Here is a 17,408-nt window from a genome sequence, read left to right on the forward strand (position 1 = left end):
GGATGGATGGATGGATGGATGGATGGATGGATGGATGGATGGATGGATGGATGGATGGATGGATGGATGGATGGATGGATGGATGGATGGATGGATGGATGGACAAATGGATGGATGGATGGACAAATGGATGGATGGATGGATGGATGGATGGATGGATGGATGGATGGATGGATGGATGGACAAATGGATGGACAAATGGATGGATGGATGGATGAATAGATGGTTAAGTACTTCTTAGACCTGTTAACTTTCATCCACTTAAGCAACTACTAACAAGCGATAAAATGTCACTGACATCTAACAGAATCTATAAGGAAAATCTTTTTTTGTTTTTTTATTTTTATCTCAAATAAGGTCACACTGCATAACGGTTAACTGTAAAAGTCATATATATCAGATTTCACATGATTGTTTTTCTCTTTTAACCCTTGTACTATTTTAGATGACCCCACCCTTGCATTGACATGTTCTACCTACCATGACAAAGGTGGATAAAGGTGGAAAGATTTCATGTAATCCATGGACACCAGTGAAGATCACAAATCATTGAAGAAAAAAGGTTTAGCACACTGTCTAGTGGGTCTAGATGACCCAACTCCCAATGTTAAAATGACTAGGATAGCACAAGGGTTACAGAGTCACTGCGGTCAGGGGCTCATTTGTTCCTGTGTAAACTGTGAAAGTCTCCAATGTCTCTCATTGGATTCTATACAGGCAAATGAGGCCAGAAGTGGGACGGACACAAAGATCAAAGTTTACACCACCAAACTTTTCAATGTGCCAAAAAAAGGGCAGATTGGAAGGTGCAAAGTAAAGAGAATTTGGTTTGGTCCACTCACAAGTCCACCCACCTGCCAATCTAAAAGAAACGCAGAAATTTTAGTTCTACTTTGAGTTTCAATTTTAAAAAAGACATTTAAAAAATGCTGACTAAGAAAAGCATGAGTGTTATAAAAGTTTTTTTGTATTATTCAATAATCCATACCTCTGGTTTCACCACTTAGAGAGTTTACTGGACAGTTAAACAGAGTTTCTGCTGTGAAGTCAGATACAGTTTTGACATGTTAACCAGGAGGTTCATAGATTATGTCAACAGTAGACTTCTATGTCTTCAAATAATAAACTTGTGTGGATTTTGGGATAACAAATAGCTCCAACGGGCCAAAGCTGAGAGCCAAAACTCACTCAACTCTTCTGCACATTTAGGGGCTCAAATTTCTCACTGTTTTTGGAGCAAGTTAGATAATTTGAGTTACTTTAGCCTGGATTTATGTGGGTTTGAGTCATAAATATTGAAGTTTTCGTGGATCTGTGTTTAGCAGGACTCCTTAGACGATATCAATGAAACACGAGAACTGAGATTCAGGCCATTCATTGTATTTCTTTTAAAGATGAGATGAGCTGATGTTTAATGTAGTTCAGAAAAAAGAAACACAGTTTCTGCTGAGATTACGATCATTATGTCCCAAGCCGCTGATGTTTAAAAAGAAAAACAGACGGGAATTGTTCATTCATATTACAGATTTCTCAGTTTACATTTATTAAATCAGGTTAATCTCTTAATGTTTTGTTCTAAAAGTTGATGTTCCGTAGAAGCCTACAGAAAACCTTGTGAAGATCAATTTAGCTGCTGACACATTTTTGTTTTTTCATGTAGAAAAATGTACCGTTATCGCATATTTATCACTTGACCTTTGTGTCCAATGCAGAAGCTCTAAGGTAAATACTTTCATATTTCAAAATGCTGACCTTTCTGTTGATTTTATCTCCATAGTAATCATTTTATGTTTTGGTCTAATATGTCTAATATGTCTGGCCTAATATGTCCGTGTCCAGTGCATTTCAATATGTTCAATTCCAGGCATGGATGCTTGCATTCAATTTTCACAGAATTCTATTGAAAAAAAAAAGACTTGTAACAATATGCAACTTTGCGAGCTAGGAACAAAATCTACGTTCAAAATCGACAACTTTTAATTGCAACATTTTTCCAACAGTAGCTTGCCATTAGTTACCAGACGATCGAGCTTTCGTTTGTATCTGGAAGTAATTTCACACACAAAAAACACTAAAAAAAGTGAATTTGCCCATATTCTGGAATATACAAAAATCGCAAAATCACAATGTTCAAAATCCCGCCAAACAGTAGTTCAAGTCGCTATCACATAATGATTTCCAATCTTCCTTTGGATATCCCTGACAAGGATATACTGGTTTCGTTAGTCGATTCTAAAAAATATATAGAGTTTTTTCATTTTATCCGAGTCTGCACATTTTTTCGCGAAGGTTTTTTGTTTACCACGCCCACAATTATAACACTGTCAATTTGTATGTTACATTGTTTTGTTCAGCATGGGCAAGGGAATCGCATATTAACTCTTTACGAAATTCTGTTATGAAATGTGCGAACAAGCTAAGATCGCAACAGTTGTGAATTCGCCATGTTTAATTTCTGGACCCCTCCCCACACTCTCTAGAGCAGTGTTTTTCAACCTTTTTTGAGCCACGGCACACTTTAACCTTGACAAAAATCCCGCGGCACACCAGCATCCAAAAAAAAAAAAAAAAAAAAGCAGAAATTCATGGTCTCTATTGATCAACAGCCCCCCCCCCCCCCCCCCCCCCCCCCCGCAATCTCACGTGCATTTTGTGATAAATGTGGCCAAAAAAGAAGGAAGTTGCGGCTGTTTTTTCTAAGAGATGAAATAAAAATTAAATTAGAAAATTTAGAAACTTGTTGTCTAGAACTTGTTTGTCCGTTGAGGTTTTTAGACATTTCACGCGTACGACGACTCATTGTGCGCTGGGACACTGGCCCTTTAAGCCAATGCATCATGGGAGATGTAGTGTGAAAACTGCCGAAAAAGGGCAGAAAGACTCGCGTCTGTGAGCTTCATTGTTTTGTTCACGGTCTGACACGGTCTGACACTGGACTCTGTGGAAAGCTACACCACTAAAGACGAGCTTTAGCTGGTATTTTTGTTGGAACTGAGAGGCTTTATGAGCAGAATTAAGAACAAGGAAGTGAAGACTTTAACCACTTCTGATTGGTCAGACTGCTGACATGTGATTAAGCCTTCAACAATGATTGGCGGAGACTGGTAAAGGGGCGGGACTTTTCCGCAAACCGCTATAGCTGCAGGTAAATACCGTCATTCTTATCAAAATGTCTTTAATAGAATCAAATAAACACAAATAAAAAGTATTGTTTTATCAGGGCCTGTTTGGATGAACAAAGAGCTGATTTCCGGGAGATGGAAAATGTTTTTAGATCAGTGAATGATTAATGAGGGTAATTTCCCATGGCACACTTGACCATCTCCCACGGCACACTAGTGTGCCGCGGCACACTGGTTGAAAAACACTGCTCTAGAGGATCCTCTAGATTCAGCAGAATCCTCTCCCTGAACACCTGGCTGCAGTCCGCTTGTTGCAAATTCAGGTTTGGTTTTATTGATAATTTTAATCTCTTTTGGAACCGCCCCTCTTTTTATCGACCTGACGGTCTTCACCCCAGCTCTCTCGGAGCCAATATTTTAACTGCTAATATCCAACACACTGTGCATTGTTTTAAAGAGGACTGACTAGTAACTCCCAATACTCCCTCAGAACCAACATCTGCAGTGCCACAGCAAAACTCTGCCAACTCCCTCAGACCCCCCTGCCAGATATCCCACAAGCCATCACCACCACATGTCACCTTCACCATACCCTCTGTTATATCCACACGAACTATCTACCCTAAGAAACGTATCAAGAACTATAATAACCTTAAAACAGTACACATCCAGAACTCAACCAATCACCATCAATCCAGTCACAGCAATAAATCAACCGATCTGAATTTGGCACTCCTAAATGTTCAATCACTTTCAAACAAATCATTTCTTATACATGACTTTATTTTAGATAACAATCTTAATGGCCTGTTTTTAACAGAAACCTGGAACTCTGGTCCACCAATCTCTCTGTCAGAGGCAACCCCCCCCCCCCTTTTTAACTTCACAAATAAGGACAGAAAACAAGGCAGAGGTGGTGGGACGGCTGTAATTTTATCTGCAGGTATTGGTTTTAAAGACATCATATTTAATGAATATTCTTCTTTTGAATATCAGGCCATTGTACTCAATAATCCCGTCATGTTGTGTTTGATTGTGTACAGACCTCCTAAATATAATTCATCTTTTATTTCTGATTTCTCTGATCTGCTTTCCTCAGTATACATGGATTTTAGGAAAATAATGGTTCTAGGGGATTTTAACTTACACATCGATGACCTTTCAGAAATGTACGTCCGTGATTTTGTGAATATTTTAACAGTTATGGACTTTGTTCAGCATGTGAATGTGCCCACCCACAACAGAGGTCACACTCTGGATCTTATCATTACTCACGGCCTGAAGGCCACAGTGACCTCTGTTGTGGATGTGGGCATTTCAGACCATTCGTGTCTGTTTTTTAAGGTGCATGACTGCATAATTGAGAAGCTCCCTGAGAGAATCATTAGAAGGCGCCGTCTACACCCTGAAGTGGCTGCAAACTTCATCTCACATTTGGAAAATCAGCAACCAACTTTTTCATATCCATCTATGGACTCATCAATTGAACAATTTAATAATAAACTCACAACAATTCTGGACAAAGTTGCCCCATTAAGGTTGCATACAGTTAAGGAGAAAGCTCCACCTCCCTGGAGAACAGAAGATATTAGGAAACTCAAAAAAATGACAAGGAGGGCAGAACGGCACTGGCGGAAAACAAAACTCACCATACATCACCAAATCTTTAGAAACACCTTAATGCATTAAAATAATTCCATTAAAAAGGCAAGGCAAGACTATTTCTCAAAGTTCATCGCAGAAAATCAGTCAAAGCCAAAAATCCTCTTTGCCACAATAGACAAAATAATAAACCCAACCTCTGGCCCACCATCCAACTTTGGCAGTAAAACCTGTGAGGAGTTTGCAGTCCACTTCACCACTAAGATAGATGACATTAGGTCATCTATCATACAGGGGAGGGATCAACAACCCCCCGTTAACCCTTCTACTGTACGTCCTCCTATCAGTGAGAAAAACGCTCGACAGTTTTGCTTTGATTGACGCTGCAGCACTCAGAAAAGTGATGTCCCAAATGAAAACAAAAACGTGTTCTCTTGATCCCATCCCCACCTCACTTTTTAAGTCAGTTTTCACATCATGTGAGGAAGAGCTACTAAACATTTTGAATTGCTCTCTTCAGACTGGAGTCTTCCCTGCATCCCTAAAGACTGCTTTGGTGAGACCCATTCTGAAGAAGAGTGGTTTAGATGTGTCCAATTTAAATAACTACCGGCCGGTATCCAACCTGTCATTTTTAAGTAAAAAGACAGTTAGAAACAAAGAGTTGCAATCAAACGTCAGGGGTTCAGTTGAACCCACTCAGCTGAATGATTTTATTAATGAAAATAACATTTTAGAAAAGTTTCAGTCTGGTTTTAGATCTCATCACTCAACAGAGATGGCACTTGTCAGGGTCTTAAATGATCTCAGGTCCAATGCAGACATGAAGAAAGTATCTGTACTAGTTTTACTGGACCTGAGTTCAGCCTTTGACACAGTTGACCACTCTATCCTTTTAAACAGACTTCATGACATGGTTGGAATTACTGGTACAGCTTTCAGTTGGTTTGAATCTTACCTCACAAACAGAGATTTTATTATTAATCTAAATGATTTTTCATCTGAAAGGCATACACTGACATGTGGGGTTCCCCAAGGTTCCATCCTGGGTCCCACACTTTTTAATCTTTACATGCTTCCGCTTGGTGATGTCATCAGGAGACACGGCATTAACTTTCATAGCTATGCTGATGAATGTATGTAGCTGTGTCTCCTGATGACACTGGACCCCTGGATGGCCTTTTAAATTGTATTTTAGACATTAAAATGTGGATGGGAGAGAACTTTTTGCAGCTCAATCGGGACAAAACTGAAGTCTTGGTAATCGGTTCTGAGGCTGAGAGAGATAGGGTCCAATCTTATCTGTCAACCCACTCTATGACTACACGTGACACAGTGAGGAACCTCGGTGTGATTTTAGATGCAGATCTTAGCTTTGACCAACATGTGAATAAACTAACTAAATCTGCATTTTACCATCTAAGGAATATCGCCCGAGTGAGACCCTTTCTCTCTAGAGCCAACGCTGAAATCCTAATCCATGCTTTTATTACATCAAGGATAGATTATTGTAATGCCCTCCTTTCTGGTTTAAAGAAAGCCACTCTCAATCGCTTGCAGCTAGTCCAGAACTCTGCTGCACGCCTTTTAACGAGAACCAGGAAGAGGAAGCACATTACACCAATCTTAAAATCTCTGCACTGGCTCCCTGTCAGCTTCAGGATTGATTTTAAGATTCTTTTAATAGTCTTTAAGAGTGTCCATGGTGTTGGTCCTTCTTTTATATCCGACTTGTTTTTAACGTATGAACCTCCTAGAGCTCTTAGGTCCTCAGGTGCAGGCCTGCTGAAGGTCCCCAGGGTCAGGACAAAAAACCACGGCGAGGCCTCATTTAGATACTACGGGCCTCGTCTGTGGAATAATCTACCTGAAGATGTGAGGGCTTCATCAACTGTGGAGGTTTTTAAAAAGAAACTAAAGACACACCTTTTTAAAATAGCTTTTAATTAGATTTTATGCCTTTTTACGTTTTATGATGTTTTATTACATCATTTTTAGCATTTTACTTGTTTAATCTACTATTTTCTATTCTTATATTTTATGATATTTTATCACATATATATTTATTCTTCATTCTTTTTACGTCTTATGATGTTTTTGCACATCATTTTTTTTTTTTTTTTTTTTTAATTTGCTTAATCAAGATTTATGATATTTTACCAAATATTCTTTTTATTTCTAATTAGACTGTTTTCGAGTGTTTTCTCACCCTCGGCTGGAGTGTTTGGGTCTATACTGACACCCCTGCCGAGAGGAGGACAGGGCAGACGGCGCTTTCTGGTTTCTCTTGATTCTGGTTTCTCTTTATTTTAATCACTAATTTATTATCCACTGGTGTTTGTCTCTGTGTATTTTATTGCGCTGGGCTAATTGAATGTATTTTATTGCTTTTGTTTTTGTTTTTATGTACAGCACCTTGAGCTGTCTTCTCGTCATGAAAGGTGCTATATAAATAAAATTAAATAAATAAAATAAAATAAAATGTGCAAGCCATTAAAAAATCTACATTTTAATTGCAACATTTTTTCCACAGTAGCTTGCCATTGATGCCCGAACAGTTACGAGACGATCGCTAAAAATCTCTAGGACGAGTTTTTGTTTGTATTTGAAAGTAAAGGTGCTTTGTTTGAAAATTCAAGATGGTTGCCTCTCCTCAAGGTCGAAGGTCAACGAAACTCTGATGTTTGTACGCTAGAGCTGGCGGCATGTGTGCAATTTTGTGAAAATTGCACGAACAAAATGTCGAAAAACACAAAAATTGCCAATTCTCAGAGTTTGGCACAAAATGGCTGCCAAGGTGTAGGTAGTGTGACCATCCCATAAAAGTTTTTAATCTTAAAAATAAGAAGGCAAAGGAAATTCCTGCCCCAGAGGAACTGGAAACCTGCGAACCAGCCAGCGCCCATTTGGCAGACCAAAAAACTGCATAAAACATCAGTCTGGACCAAATAAAAATGGAGGAAACCGACTTACTAACAGCAGAGCAGACTGTCACAGAATCTATGGAAAATGTCGCCATGGAGGCTCTAGTCCAACTTCAAGTTTCAGACCTAGTGTTTGCTTCTGAACAACAAGCAGTTCCAGAACCTTCCAAAAAGCGCAATAAGCATAAAAAAAGAAAGCAAAGGACATTCCTACCCTGGAGGAACTTGAAATCTGCAAACCAGTCAGTGCACTTCTGAATGACCAAAAACCTCCAGAAAACAGCAGTCTGGATCAAATGTCCAAAATCCAAGTTCAAGTTTCAGACTCAGTGTTTGCTTCTGAACAACAAGTGACTGCAGAACCTTCATTGAAACACAAGAGACCCACGGAGATGGACACAACAGAATCTCCTCCCATTAAAAAACATGTCTACCATGTACACCAATCCTTGTAAGGACTCGTCTGGCCATACGATGGACTGCAGTTAAGGCAAAACCTGAGAATACAACAGACAAAACTGCCTTAGGACTGCCATGTACCTTTAACAATGAAACTGACCCCTAAACAAAGGTTTCAAGTCCACAAGACACATATTTTGTTTCAAAAACTGAAGTGAGAGACACGATCCCTAAACAAATACCAACAGAGGACTTTAGGGAACAATCAGAACAATAAAGTGAGGAGGTCAAAAGTTCTGATGTTGCAGATGAATCAGTTGTGTCTGAACGTCTGAGAGAAGAAGCAGACGGTTCCAGTCAACCAGAGCCACCCAAGAAAGAAAAAAAACCCTGCGAAGAAGATTAAAAAAGGCTCTCACACCTGCAAGGTGGCGCAAGTACAAAAGTGACACTCCTGTGGTCATCCCAGATCAAAGATTGACAGACATTGCAGAGGCAGCTGAACATCTGCTTCAAAGTACATCTGTGGATGATCAAGACATTGACTCGCTCACCTCTCAGTCTCCTGATTCTGGACTGACTGAAGAGCAAACGTCTATAGACCAAGAAGAGGAAACGTCAGCTGAAGAAGAAGAAACTTCAGATGAAGAAGAGGAAACTTCAGACGTTGAAACAGAAACATCTGATGACGAGGAAGTGACATCAGATGATGAAAAAGATGAGTCTTCCAATGGACAGAATATTTCTGTGTGGAGATTTAATAAGGCGCTTACACCAGCAAGTAAACGCCACTATAAAAATACACTGGAAAACTAAACTTTAGCCAAAACAAAAACAGGTTTTCTCACGTTAAGTATGCCGAAAATTCATTTTACGCAAGGTCCAAGGTGTGTGCAAATTTAGGTGACTTTTTGGGCATGTAGCGGGGGGTCAAATTTTCGCTCAATGACACAGAAATCTTTCCAACTGCGAAAACAATATGGTCCTTGAAGTCAGTGACTGCTGCTGCTGGTCATAATTAAAGCTTATAAACGAAGACTTCAACTTACCTAAAGACTTGTAAAAATTTCCCTTACAGGTGGATACATGCTATCTACATACATGCTGTCTACGGTCAAAAAATGGGCCCATCTGTGTGGGACACGCAGGTACAATATATCCGGGTCATAGTCCAGTCAGAGCCCGTAGGGCAAAAATGTTGATGCCCTTTTTTTTTTTTTTTTTTTTTTTTTAACTTGTCCTGTCCAACAGCTAGGCAAACAGATGAGAGCTGAGGGCCTCTTGTGTTGGACATATTTTACTTTAACAAGAGGGGTTATTAATCTTCAGACAAACCAAAGGTATGTCTGAATAAACCCCTTTTGTAATTGAGGCCAAACTTTATTAATTTCAATCATGTCTGAAAATCTTTGGTGTTGGACCGGACGGAAAAGGAAAGAGGGGAAGAAGAGAGAGGGACGTTAGAGAGAGGGGGGGGGGTAGGAGGGTGATAATAGGAGGGGAAGGGGGGTAAGACCATGAAGCAGCATAGAGCAGACAGGCTTACTGGTTGTTTATCGTCACGGTACGGTTCAAATGTAGTACAAAAAGGGCGGGGCCTGTTCACACACACTCAAATATTATCAACACACCTGCTAGCCGCAAAAATGTCCACATGTCAACATGCACACAAAACAGATAGTGTTCACGAACGCATACCTATGCCTTTAAACCAACTAGTGTGAAATCTTTCATTCATTCAATCATGCAAACTATTAGTGCAAAGGTGAGCTAACACCTGTGCTCAGGTGAGTGTTTATGTTCTTCTAAAATGGATGGTGGAATGTGAAAAGAAGGAGGAGGAGCGCCCAGCCACCCCCACACCCATACCCCCGCCGCAGCAGCAGCGGCAGCCGGAATTTCCCCAACGCCACACGGGAAACCGGCAGGGAACAACCGCCCCCCGGGCGACCAAGACCGCCACCCAGGCCAGGGCCAGCAGGACCGCCGCGAGGCCCCCAGAGCCAGAGAGCAGGGAGGCGCAGAGGGAAAGAGAGCGCCGCCCCAGCCCAGCCAGGAAAGCAGCCCCCCGCCGCGCCGGAAGAGCCCAACGCAGGGCCCCACCGGAGAGGGACGCCCACAGCCCCAGACGAGCACCCCACCACCACCCAGGAGTTCCGGGCATCCCCCCGCCCCGACCCCAGGTACGAGCCAGGACCCCCCAAGGGAGACCCGCTCCGCACTCCAGGCAGCCACCCACCCGGCCCACGGTTGGTCCAGGTAGGAGCAAGGCAGGGGCCCGCCGCCCCCGCCCAGGAGGGGGGAACCCCGGGGAAAAAAGGGCGGCCCACAAGGGGTGTTATAAATATGGCCCGACCAGGCTCGGCCATGTTGGAAGTTTGGCGGGGCCCAGGGCCCCGGGGATAAGGACCAGGACCCACCCCCCAGGGACACGAACACCCCCGGCTCAGGTGTAATATGAACCCCCCCACCGCGCGGAGAGAGCACCGCTGGGCCCAGGGAGCCGGCACCCAAGGGACACGGCCGCCATCGCCAAGGGGCCCACACCCCCCACCAGGGAAGGGGTAGGGGACAGATGGACCCAGGTCCCACCTTCCTTGTAAAATGTGTGTGCGTGTATGGGTGCTTGAGAGGGTGTTTGTGTGCATGTGTGTGTGTTTATGTTTGAATGTATATATTGAAGGGGGAGGGGTGTGTGTACTAAGGGGGGTGCAGTTAAAATTGGCGAGTAGGGCACTAAGGGGACATCTCCTGATTACTCACAGTGATGTCCCCTCACCCTCCACACCAAGGGGCCCTAAATGTCTAAGGTGCGGTTAAAATTGGCGGGTAGGGTGCCAGGAGGACATCTGCTGCTTGCTTGCAGTGATGTCCAAGCACCCCCCCTACCAAGGACCCTACATGTCTAAGGTGCAAATAAAACCGAAAGAGGGGGGGCCCACTCCATACGGCAACCATAGGAGGGGGGCCACTCCCAAGTAGCCCCCCCCAAGGCGCATCGCAGGCTAGACCCCCCACCCCCTCACCCTAATATGAGGTTATATAAGGAAGGGGGTAAGTTGGGGACAGCTGGTAGACTGTCCCCCGGTGGTCAAACAGCCGTCCCCCAGCCCACCCCCAGCAAAGGGGCCAGGGCCACCCAGCCCAGGGGCCCACCCCCGGAGGCGCCGACACCCCAGGCCCGGCACCACCCACCCCACACAGAGAGAGAGGAGCCAGAAAGCGTCGCCCCCCCCCCCCCCCCCCCCCCCGGAGCAAGCCCAGGCCCCCACCCCCAGACGCCGGCCCTAGAAGAGCTCTGGTCAGGCCTCGACGGGACCGAGGAGGCCAACCGGCCGAGGCAACCACTGATTGCCTCAGCGGAGACCCCGACCCGCTAGCCCCCCCGACCCGTACTAATAATGGGCCCCCCCTCCCCCCCAGAACGCCCCCCCACAGGACAGGGCCGACAAACCCCCCACCCTACCCCACCCCAGACCCCGCAGCCGAAGCGGGTGACACCCAGAGCGACCGGGGGCCCCGAGAGGGTTGTCCCCTCCCGTCCCAGAGCCAGGGAAGGGCCGATCCCAGCCCCAGGTGCAGATGGGCAGCCCATCCGGCGCCGCTGGGCCCCCCCCCACCCGAGCAGGGCCCCCAGCCAACCCCCCCAGCACAGGCAAAGGGACCACCCCCCCAAGCCAAGCCAGATCACCACCCCACCCCCCCCCACCACGCACCCCCACACCCAAGCCCAGAGGACCACGCAGCGCCCCAGCCCGCCCCACCCAGGCACCGGACCCGACCCCCCGACCAACGGAGCCCCCCACCGCCCCCGCCAGGCACCGGAAGCCCCGACCCCCACCCCAAACCACGGCAGAAGGGCAAGGGGCAGCGACGACCAAGCCCTCCACCCGTAAGTCATGGAGTCAACCACAGGAGACCAGAGAGACTGAATTCTTTCAAAGTTACTTGAGCTTTGGGCTGACATTTTTTCCAAGCTGATATGATCAAACAGCAGATTTCTGTGTTGACTTATGTTTATATTTTTCTTGTTTTTCCAATTTATTAAAATAGTTTTTTTGGCAATACAAAGAGTTATGAAAATGATAGATGCTAATCCTTCTTCTATATCGATGGCACTCATGTCACCAAGCACACAAAGTGACGGTGAGGCAGTGATTGAAACCTTAAGCCAGACTGATAAATCGGCACATACCTGCTGCCAGAGAGCCTGGACAGGAGTGCAGAACCACAGTGCGTGCATGTAGCTGTCGGGTAGATTATTATCACAGTGCTCGCAAATGTCTGAGTTACTGAGACCCATCTTGAACATCCTCTGTCCAGTGTAGTAAATTCTGTGAAGAGTTTTGAGATGGATTAGCTGCAGATTTGGACTTTTTGTCAGTTTAAAGGTGTTTAGACAGAGTTCTGACCAGAAGCTTTCATCTGTGCTGATGCTCAAATCTGCATCCCATTTTTTTGTTGGAAGGGCAATATTGTTATCTAAATTACATAAAAGTTTGTATATTTTGGAGAGTGTTCTATTCATTGAAAAATTAATCAGAGTGGTAACTACATCTGGTAGCTTTAAATCGTCGTCTTTAATTTTATACTTTTTAGTAATACTTGATTTAAGTTGCTGATATTCCAAGAAGTTATTTATTCCATGTTTGTCTTTAAGTTCCTGGGGAGTTATGAATCTTCTATCAATAATTACGTGCTCTAGTTGTTTTATGCCCCCTGCTTGCCAAGCTGGGAAGTGAATCATTTTTTTGTTAATAAGGATGTCCGGGTTGTTCCAGATGGGTGTCATTTTGCACGGTTGAATTGATGATTTTGATATTTTGAGAAATTCCCACCAGGCTGTTAAGGTGGCATTTATATTAATGCTTTTGAAACAATCCTGTTTTTTAACTGTTTGGCTAATAAATGGTAGCTGTGACAGGTTGATCTTTCCACATAACGCCTGTTCCAAGTCTAACCATGAGTTGGTTTCTGGATTATTTTTTAACCATTTTAAGATATATTGTAATCTATTTGCAAGAAAGTATTTGTGGAAATTAGGTAGTTCTAATCCTCCACAGCTTTTTGCAGATTTTAAAGTTTTTAGACTAATTCTTGCAGGTTTGTTGTTCCATAGAAAGCTTGATATGGATGAGTCTAATGTTTTGAACCATTTTAATGGCGGTTGTGTGGGAATCATTGAGAAGAGATAATTAACTTTGGGTAAGATTTTCATTTTAACCGTGGCTACCTTGCCCATAAGGGACAGAGGCAGGTTGGTCCAGCGTGTTAGATCGTCCTGTATGCTTTTCAATAATGGGGTGTGGTTTAGCTGCACCAGTTCTGATAGTTTGGGGGAAAAGTAGATACCCAGATATTTGATATTTCCTGTTTTAACTGGAATTGTGAGTCTTTGTTCCATATTCCTGTTGAGTGGTAATAAAACAGACTTATTCCAGTTAATGGAATAGTCTGATATGGAGGAGAATTCATTTATGATCATTGCTGTTTCATTTACAGAATGTAAATTCCTTAAAAACAGTAATATGTCATCCGCATAAAGACTAATTTTATGATGGCTGTGTTTGGTTTTTATTCCTATAATGCTCTCATTCTGTCTTATTGCTGCAGCTAAAGGCTCAATGAATATAGCAAAAAGAGAAGGAGAGAATGGGCAGCCCTGTCTGGTTCCTCTTCCAAGAAAAAACCTGTTTGAAGTCTGATGCACTTTTTTTTTACAGGTCTTAGTGAACACTTATACAATACATAAGGGTAAGTAAGGGTGGAGTAGGTGACGTGGTGTACATATTTTTCTTTTTTTTAACCCCTTCGAACCCTGCGCTAAGAGTCTGCTGTTAGTAAGTGATTTTGAATACAGCCTGACTGTTGGAATTTAGGAGCTCAGACAGTCAGAAAGGAGTTTGTGTGGACATTCTATGGCACTTATGCACACCCCATATGTGCAACATTTCTCAATCAAGTACATGCACCTTACTAATGACTAAGATGGTATAGTAAGGGCATTGCACGACAGCAGCATCCGTATGTCATAAGTGTGTGTAACTTACATTAGCCCTACAAATACTTTACGATAGACTTACGCACAATAGTGGTATGTTCCATTTTCATGACATCCCTTAAGGTGTCCCTGCAAGCCTTAAGGGAATTCCAAGACACACCTGTGCTCCCATTTAGATGCAGCCACTCCTCTCTGCTCTACGACCCTCCTTGAGACCCATGCTCTTCTAATGAAAGCCAGCAACATGAAAATGAGCTGACATGACGTGACTGAAAAGAACTAAATGAACTAATTGTTGGTCATCTACAGAAAGTTCGAGCGATGATGTGCAAAAAAAGAAAAAAAAATCAGCAGAAATCAGAAAGAAAAGAAAACTGAAGCCAAGATGAAATAGTTTTACATGAACACTGCCCTGATCAACTAAATTGATGCCATCAGTTTCAGCATCTTACCGTAAGGAAGAAATTAAATTGTCAACTTATTTTTACTAATCAGTTTCAGAAAATTATAAAACATGAACAGAAAAGTCCTGAAAGAAAGAACAAAAGAACAAGCAACTAAGGCCACGCCATGTTAGGAAAGACTAACTGAGGTTTGCAGAAGCAACAGCTTCAGTTTGCAAACATCAAAAGTATAAAATTAGTGAGAAAGCATTTCTTCCTCTAAGACAATCCTGCAGTTTCTCAAGCAGCTGATTCTGTTTTTCCATGCAGCTGGATTCAGGGAAACTCACACAAGGAGAAGATCAGGATGATATTTGGGATGACATTTATTCAGGTGAGAACCAGTTCCCTGCAAGGCAGCATGTGGACTAGAGTCCTCACAAGGACACACAGACAGTCAGGTGTGTGTGAGAAAGACGCAATCAGATCGTCGGCTGTGAGTGGCGGTTAATGCGATGGCTTACATAAAGCACTCAGAGCCCGTCAGAGAGATGAGTTGACATGCATGCATAAACTCTGGGGAGAGATGATGCACAAAGAGAGTTAAAGAGCAGAAACACAGTCGAGAGAGAGCTTCAAAAAGCTTCAAAGAAGCTGCCATCCTCACCCACGAGGTGAGAGAAGACAGCAATGAGAGGAAAGAAGAAACAGAAACAAGCTAACGAGGCAGAAGAGAGGGGAAAGTTCGATGAGGTCAGGGATAAAGAAAAGACAAAATGCAGAGACCACCAAATAAGAACACATGACACAAGGAAAAAATACTTTAAAAAAAGAGAATGAATGTATGAGGAAAAAAAACAACCTCAAGTAGAGTAACAACAAAAATAAAAAAACGTAATAAGATGAGAACAGTGGCTGACAGGTGAAGAGGACGTCACATCACAGAGCCAGGTGGGGGGAACCCTGTGAGTCACCGCTGCGACAGAGCTCATGATGAAGAGAAAGTCACTGTGCGTCACAGCTTCACCATTCCTTCAGTGCTTTGCCTCCTATTTCCCTGCTTCAGCTCTAAAGATCTCCTCCTCTTTACAGCAAAGTTTCAAAAGCTGTGATTACAAATAAAACCATAATTAGACCAGTGGAATGTTCTTAAAGTCCCGCTCCAATCATCTTTTGATCTGTTCTAAAAGCATTCCTAGTGGACTTTTAATTACGAGTATACCGATTTCAGCCAAAATAAAAAACAAAAAACATGCCATTTTTCAGGATATACTGCAGAGCGGCAGTAGTTTACCAGAAATTCACCTCTGAGTTGTGGATGGAGCTGTTGGCACAGAGTAAGCCTGCCTTAATTTCCCATCCCATCCCTTTGTTTGAATTGTCTCCCTCTAGCTTACAGCCCAGAACAACCCCAACCTAATGTTAGCTGTGCAACAAAAATGACGAGCAATGTCGGAGCTATCCAGCAGTACAGTTTAGATCCAGATTCCATCTCAGATAAGGAAAACAAAAACGTACATGGGTCTATTTGTCTGCAGGTGGATAGACTGGAATGGAGTGGAGCAGCAAGCTTGTGGCCCACCTAACATATTGTCTACAAAACAAAAATGATCCTGTCTAGGATGTCCCCTGCCTTTGCCCAGGATAGGCTCCGACAGCCCAGTGACCCCGAAAGGGACAAAACGGGTTTAGAAGATGAAAAAATGTTTTGACACTGAGAAAAACTTCAGAATTTCATACCTAAACACAAAAAAACCATCAAAGGAAGTCAAGAACAGACCCAAGCAGGAACACATTCAAATCATGAAATAAAGAAAACAAAACTGCTATTATTAATTTTCTTGTTATGAAACATGTATTTAAAAAAAAGACCCAAAATCAGTCGTCATCTTTTGATTGTGACCTGATCCAGAGGCAGCACATAAAAACAATAAATTCACAAAGGTCAACACCTTATTGCTTTCCCCCCCCAGGAAAGCAATAAGAACAAACGGCAGACAACTTAAAGCAGATTTTGCTTTTTATTTAATCACAAGTAAGACAAATGTAACCCCCGTTTCTGGGATGAATAATAAATAAATGAAAACACTCTTGGAATCAATGTCATGGCCTGCCAGTTACTCCCTCCTCCCCCCTCCTTCCTCTGTTGGACGCGACCAGCTGGATCCACTCACCTCATCATCACCTGCCTTCTTAAACTCCTCCAGGATCATCAGCCGGTGCCAGTTCGTTGTTCCTCCTATGGTGCATAGTCTGGTCAGCTCATGTTTTTGTCTCAAGTCTAGTAGACTCAAGCTCATGATTTTTCTCGCTCTGCCTCAGGACGTTAACTTTCTGGATCCTCACCTGGTCGCAGTCCTCCTACGCTGCAGTCACGCCGAACCCAGAAACCTCCTGCCAGCCGCCTCGTCTCGCCTTGGTTCAAGCTTCGCCCACGCCGTCTCAAGAAGCCTCCAGCCAGCGCCTCGCCTCGTCGTGGTTCAAGCCTCGCTCCCACCGCTGTTTCCCCCTCAAGGAGATTCCAGTTCAAGATCCCTCCAGCCTGCTCACGCTCACTCTTCCTGGAAGGAAGTTCTGTCAAGTTCTGGTTTAAATTAAACCTTTGAATTCTTACCGTTGTGTCAGTCTCCTTCCGGGTTCCAGCATCTGGGTCATTTTTGAACTCACGTTCGAATCATGACAATCAAAGTCCCAGCTGTGTTTTAAGTCGCACTCTGTAGTCTAGACTAAAAGGAGACAAACATTCACCTTGAGAGTAGCACCATTTTTCTAAAGCACGTGTGTCAAACTCAAGGCCTGTGGGCCAAATGTGGCCCGCCATGTCATTTTATGTGGCCCGCGAAAGCATAAAAGATTTTAATTTCCTAAAATGAAAATTAAAAATTGGTGTGTATTTATATCTAGGGGGAATTGGACTTGAAATATCGGATTGGGCAACTATACATTCGGACTTAAACACTGTCAATATAACCTAACC

At 43.4% G+C, this 17,408-nt stretch overlaps 1 long non-coding RNA gene across 1 annotated transcript; it reads left to right on the forward strand.

Annotated features, from left to right (window-relative positions):
- Positions 1-16,549: 16,549 nt before the first annotated feature.
- On the forward strand, positions 16,550-17,044 carry LOC110017314. Its single transcript, XR_002292688.2, has 2 exons — positions 16,550-16,675; positions 16,754-17,044. It is a non-coding gene; the product is annotated as an uncharacterized LOC110017314 (long non-coding RNA).
- The last annotated feature ends 364 nt before the right edge of the window (positions 17,045-17,408 follow it).

The sequence above is a fragment of the Oryzias latipes genome, chromosome 20, assembly GCF_002234675.1.
Source record: "Oryzias latipes chromosome 20, ASM223467v1".
Taxonomy (NCBI): Eukaryota; Metazoa; Chordata; class Actinopteri; order Beloniformes; family Adrianichthyidae; genus Oryzias; species Oryzias latipes.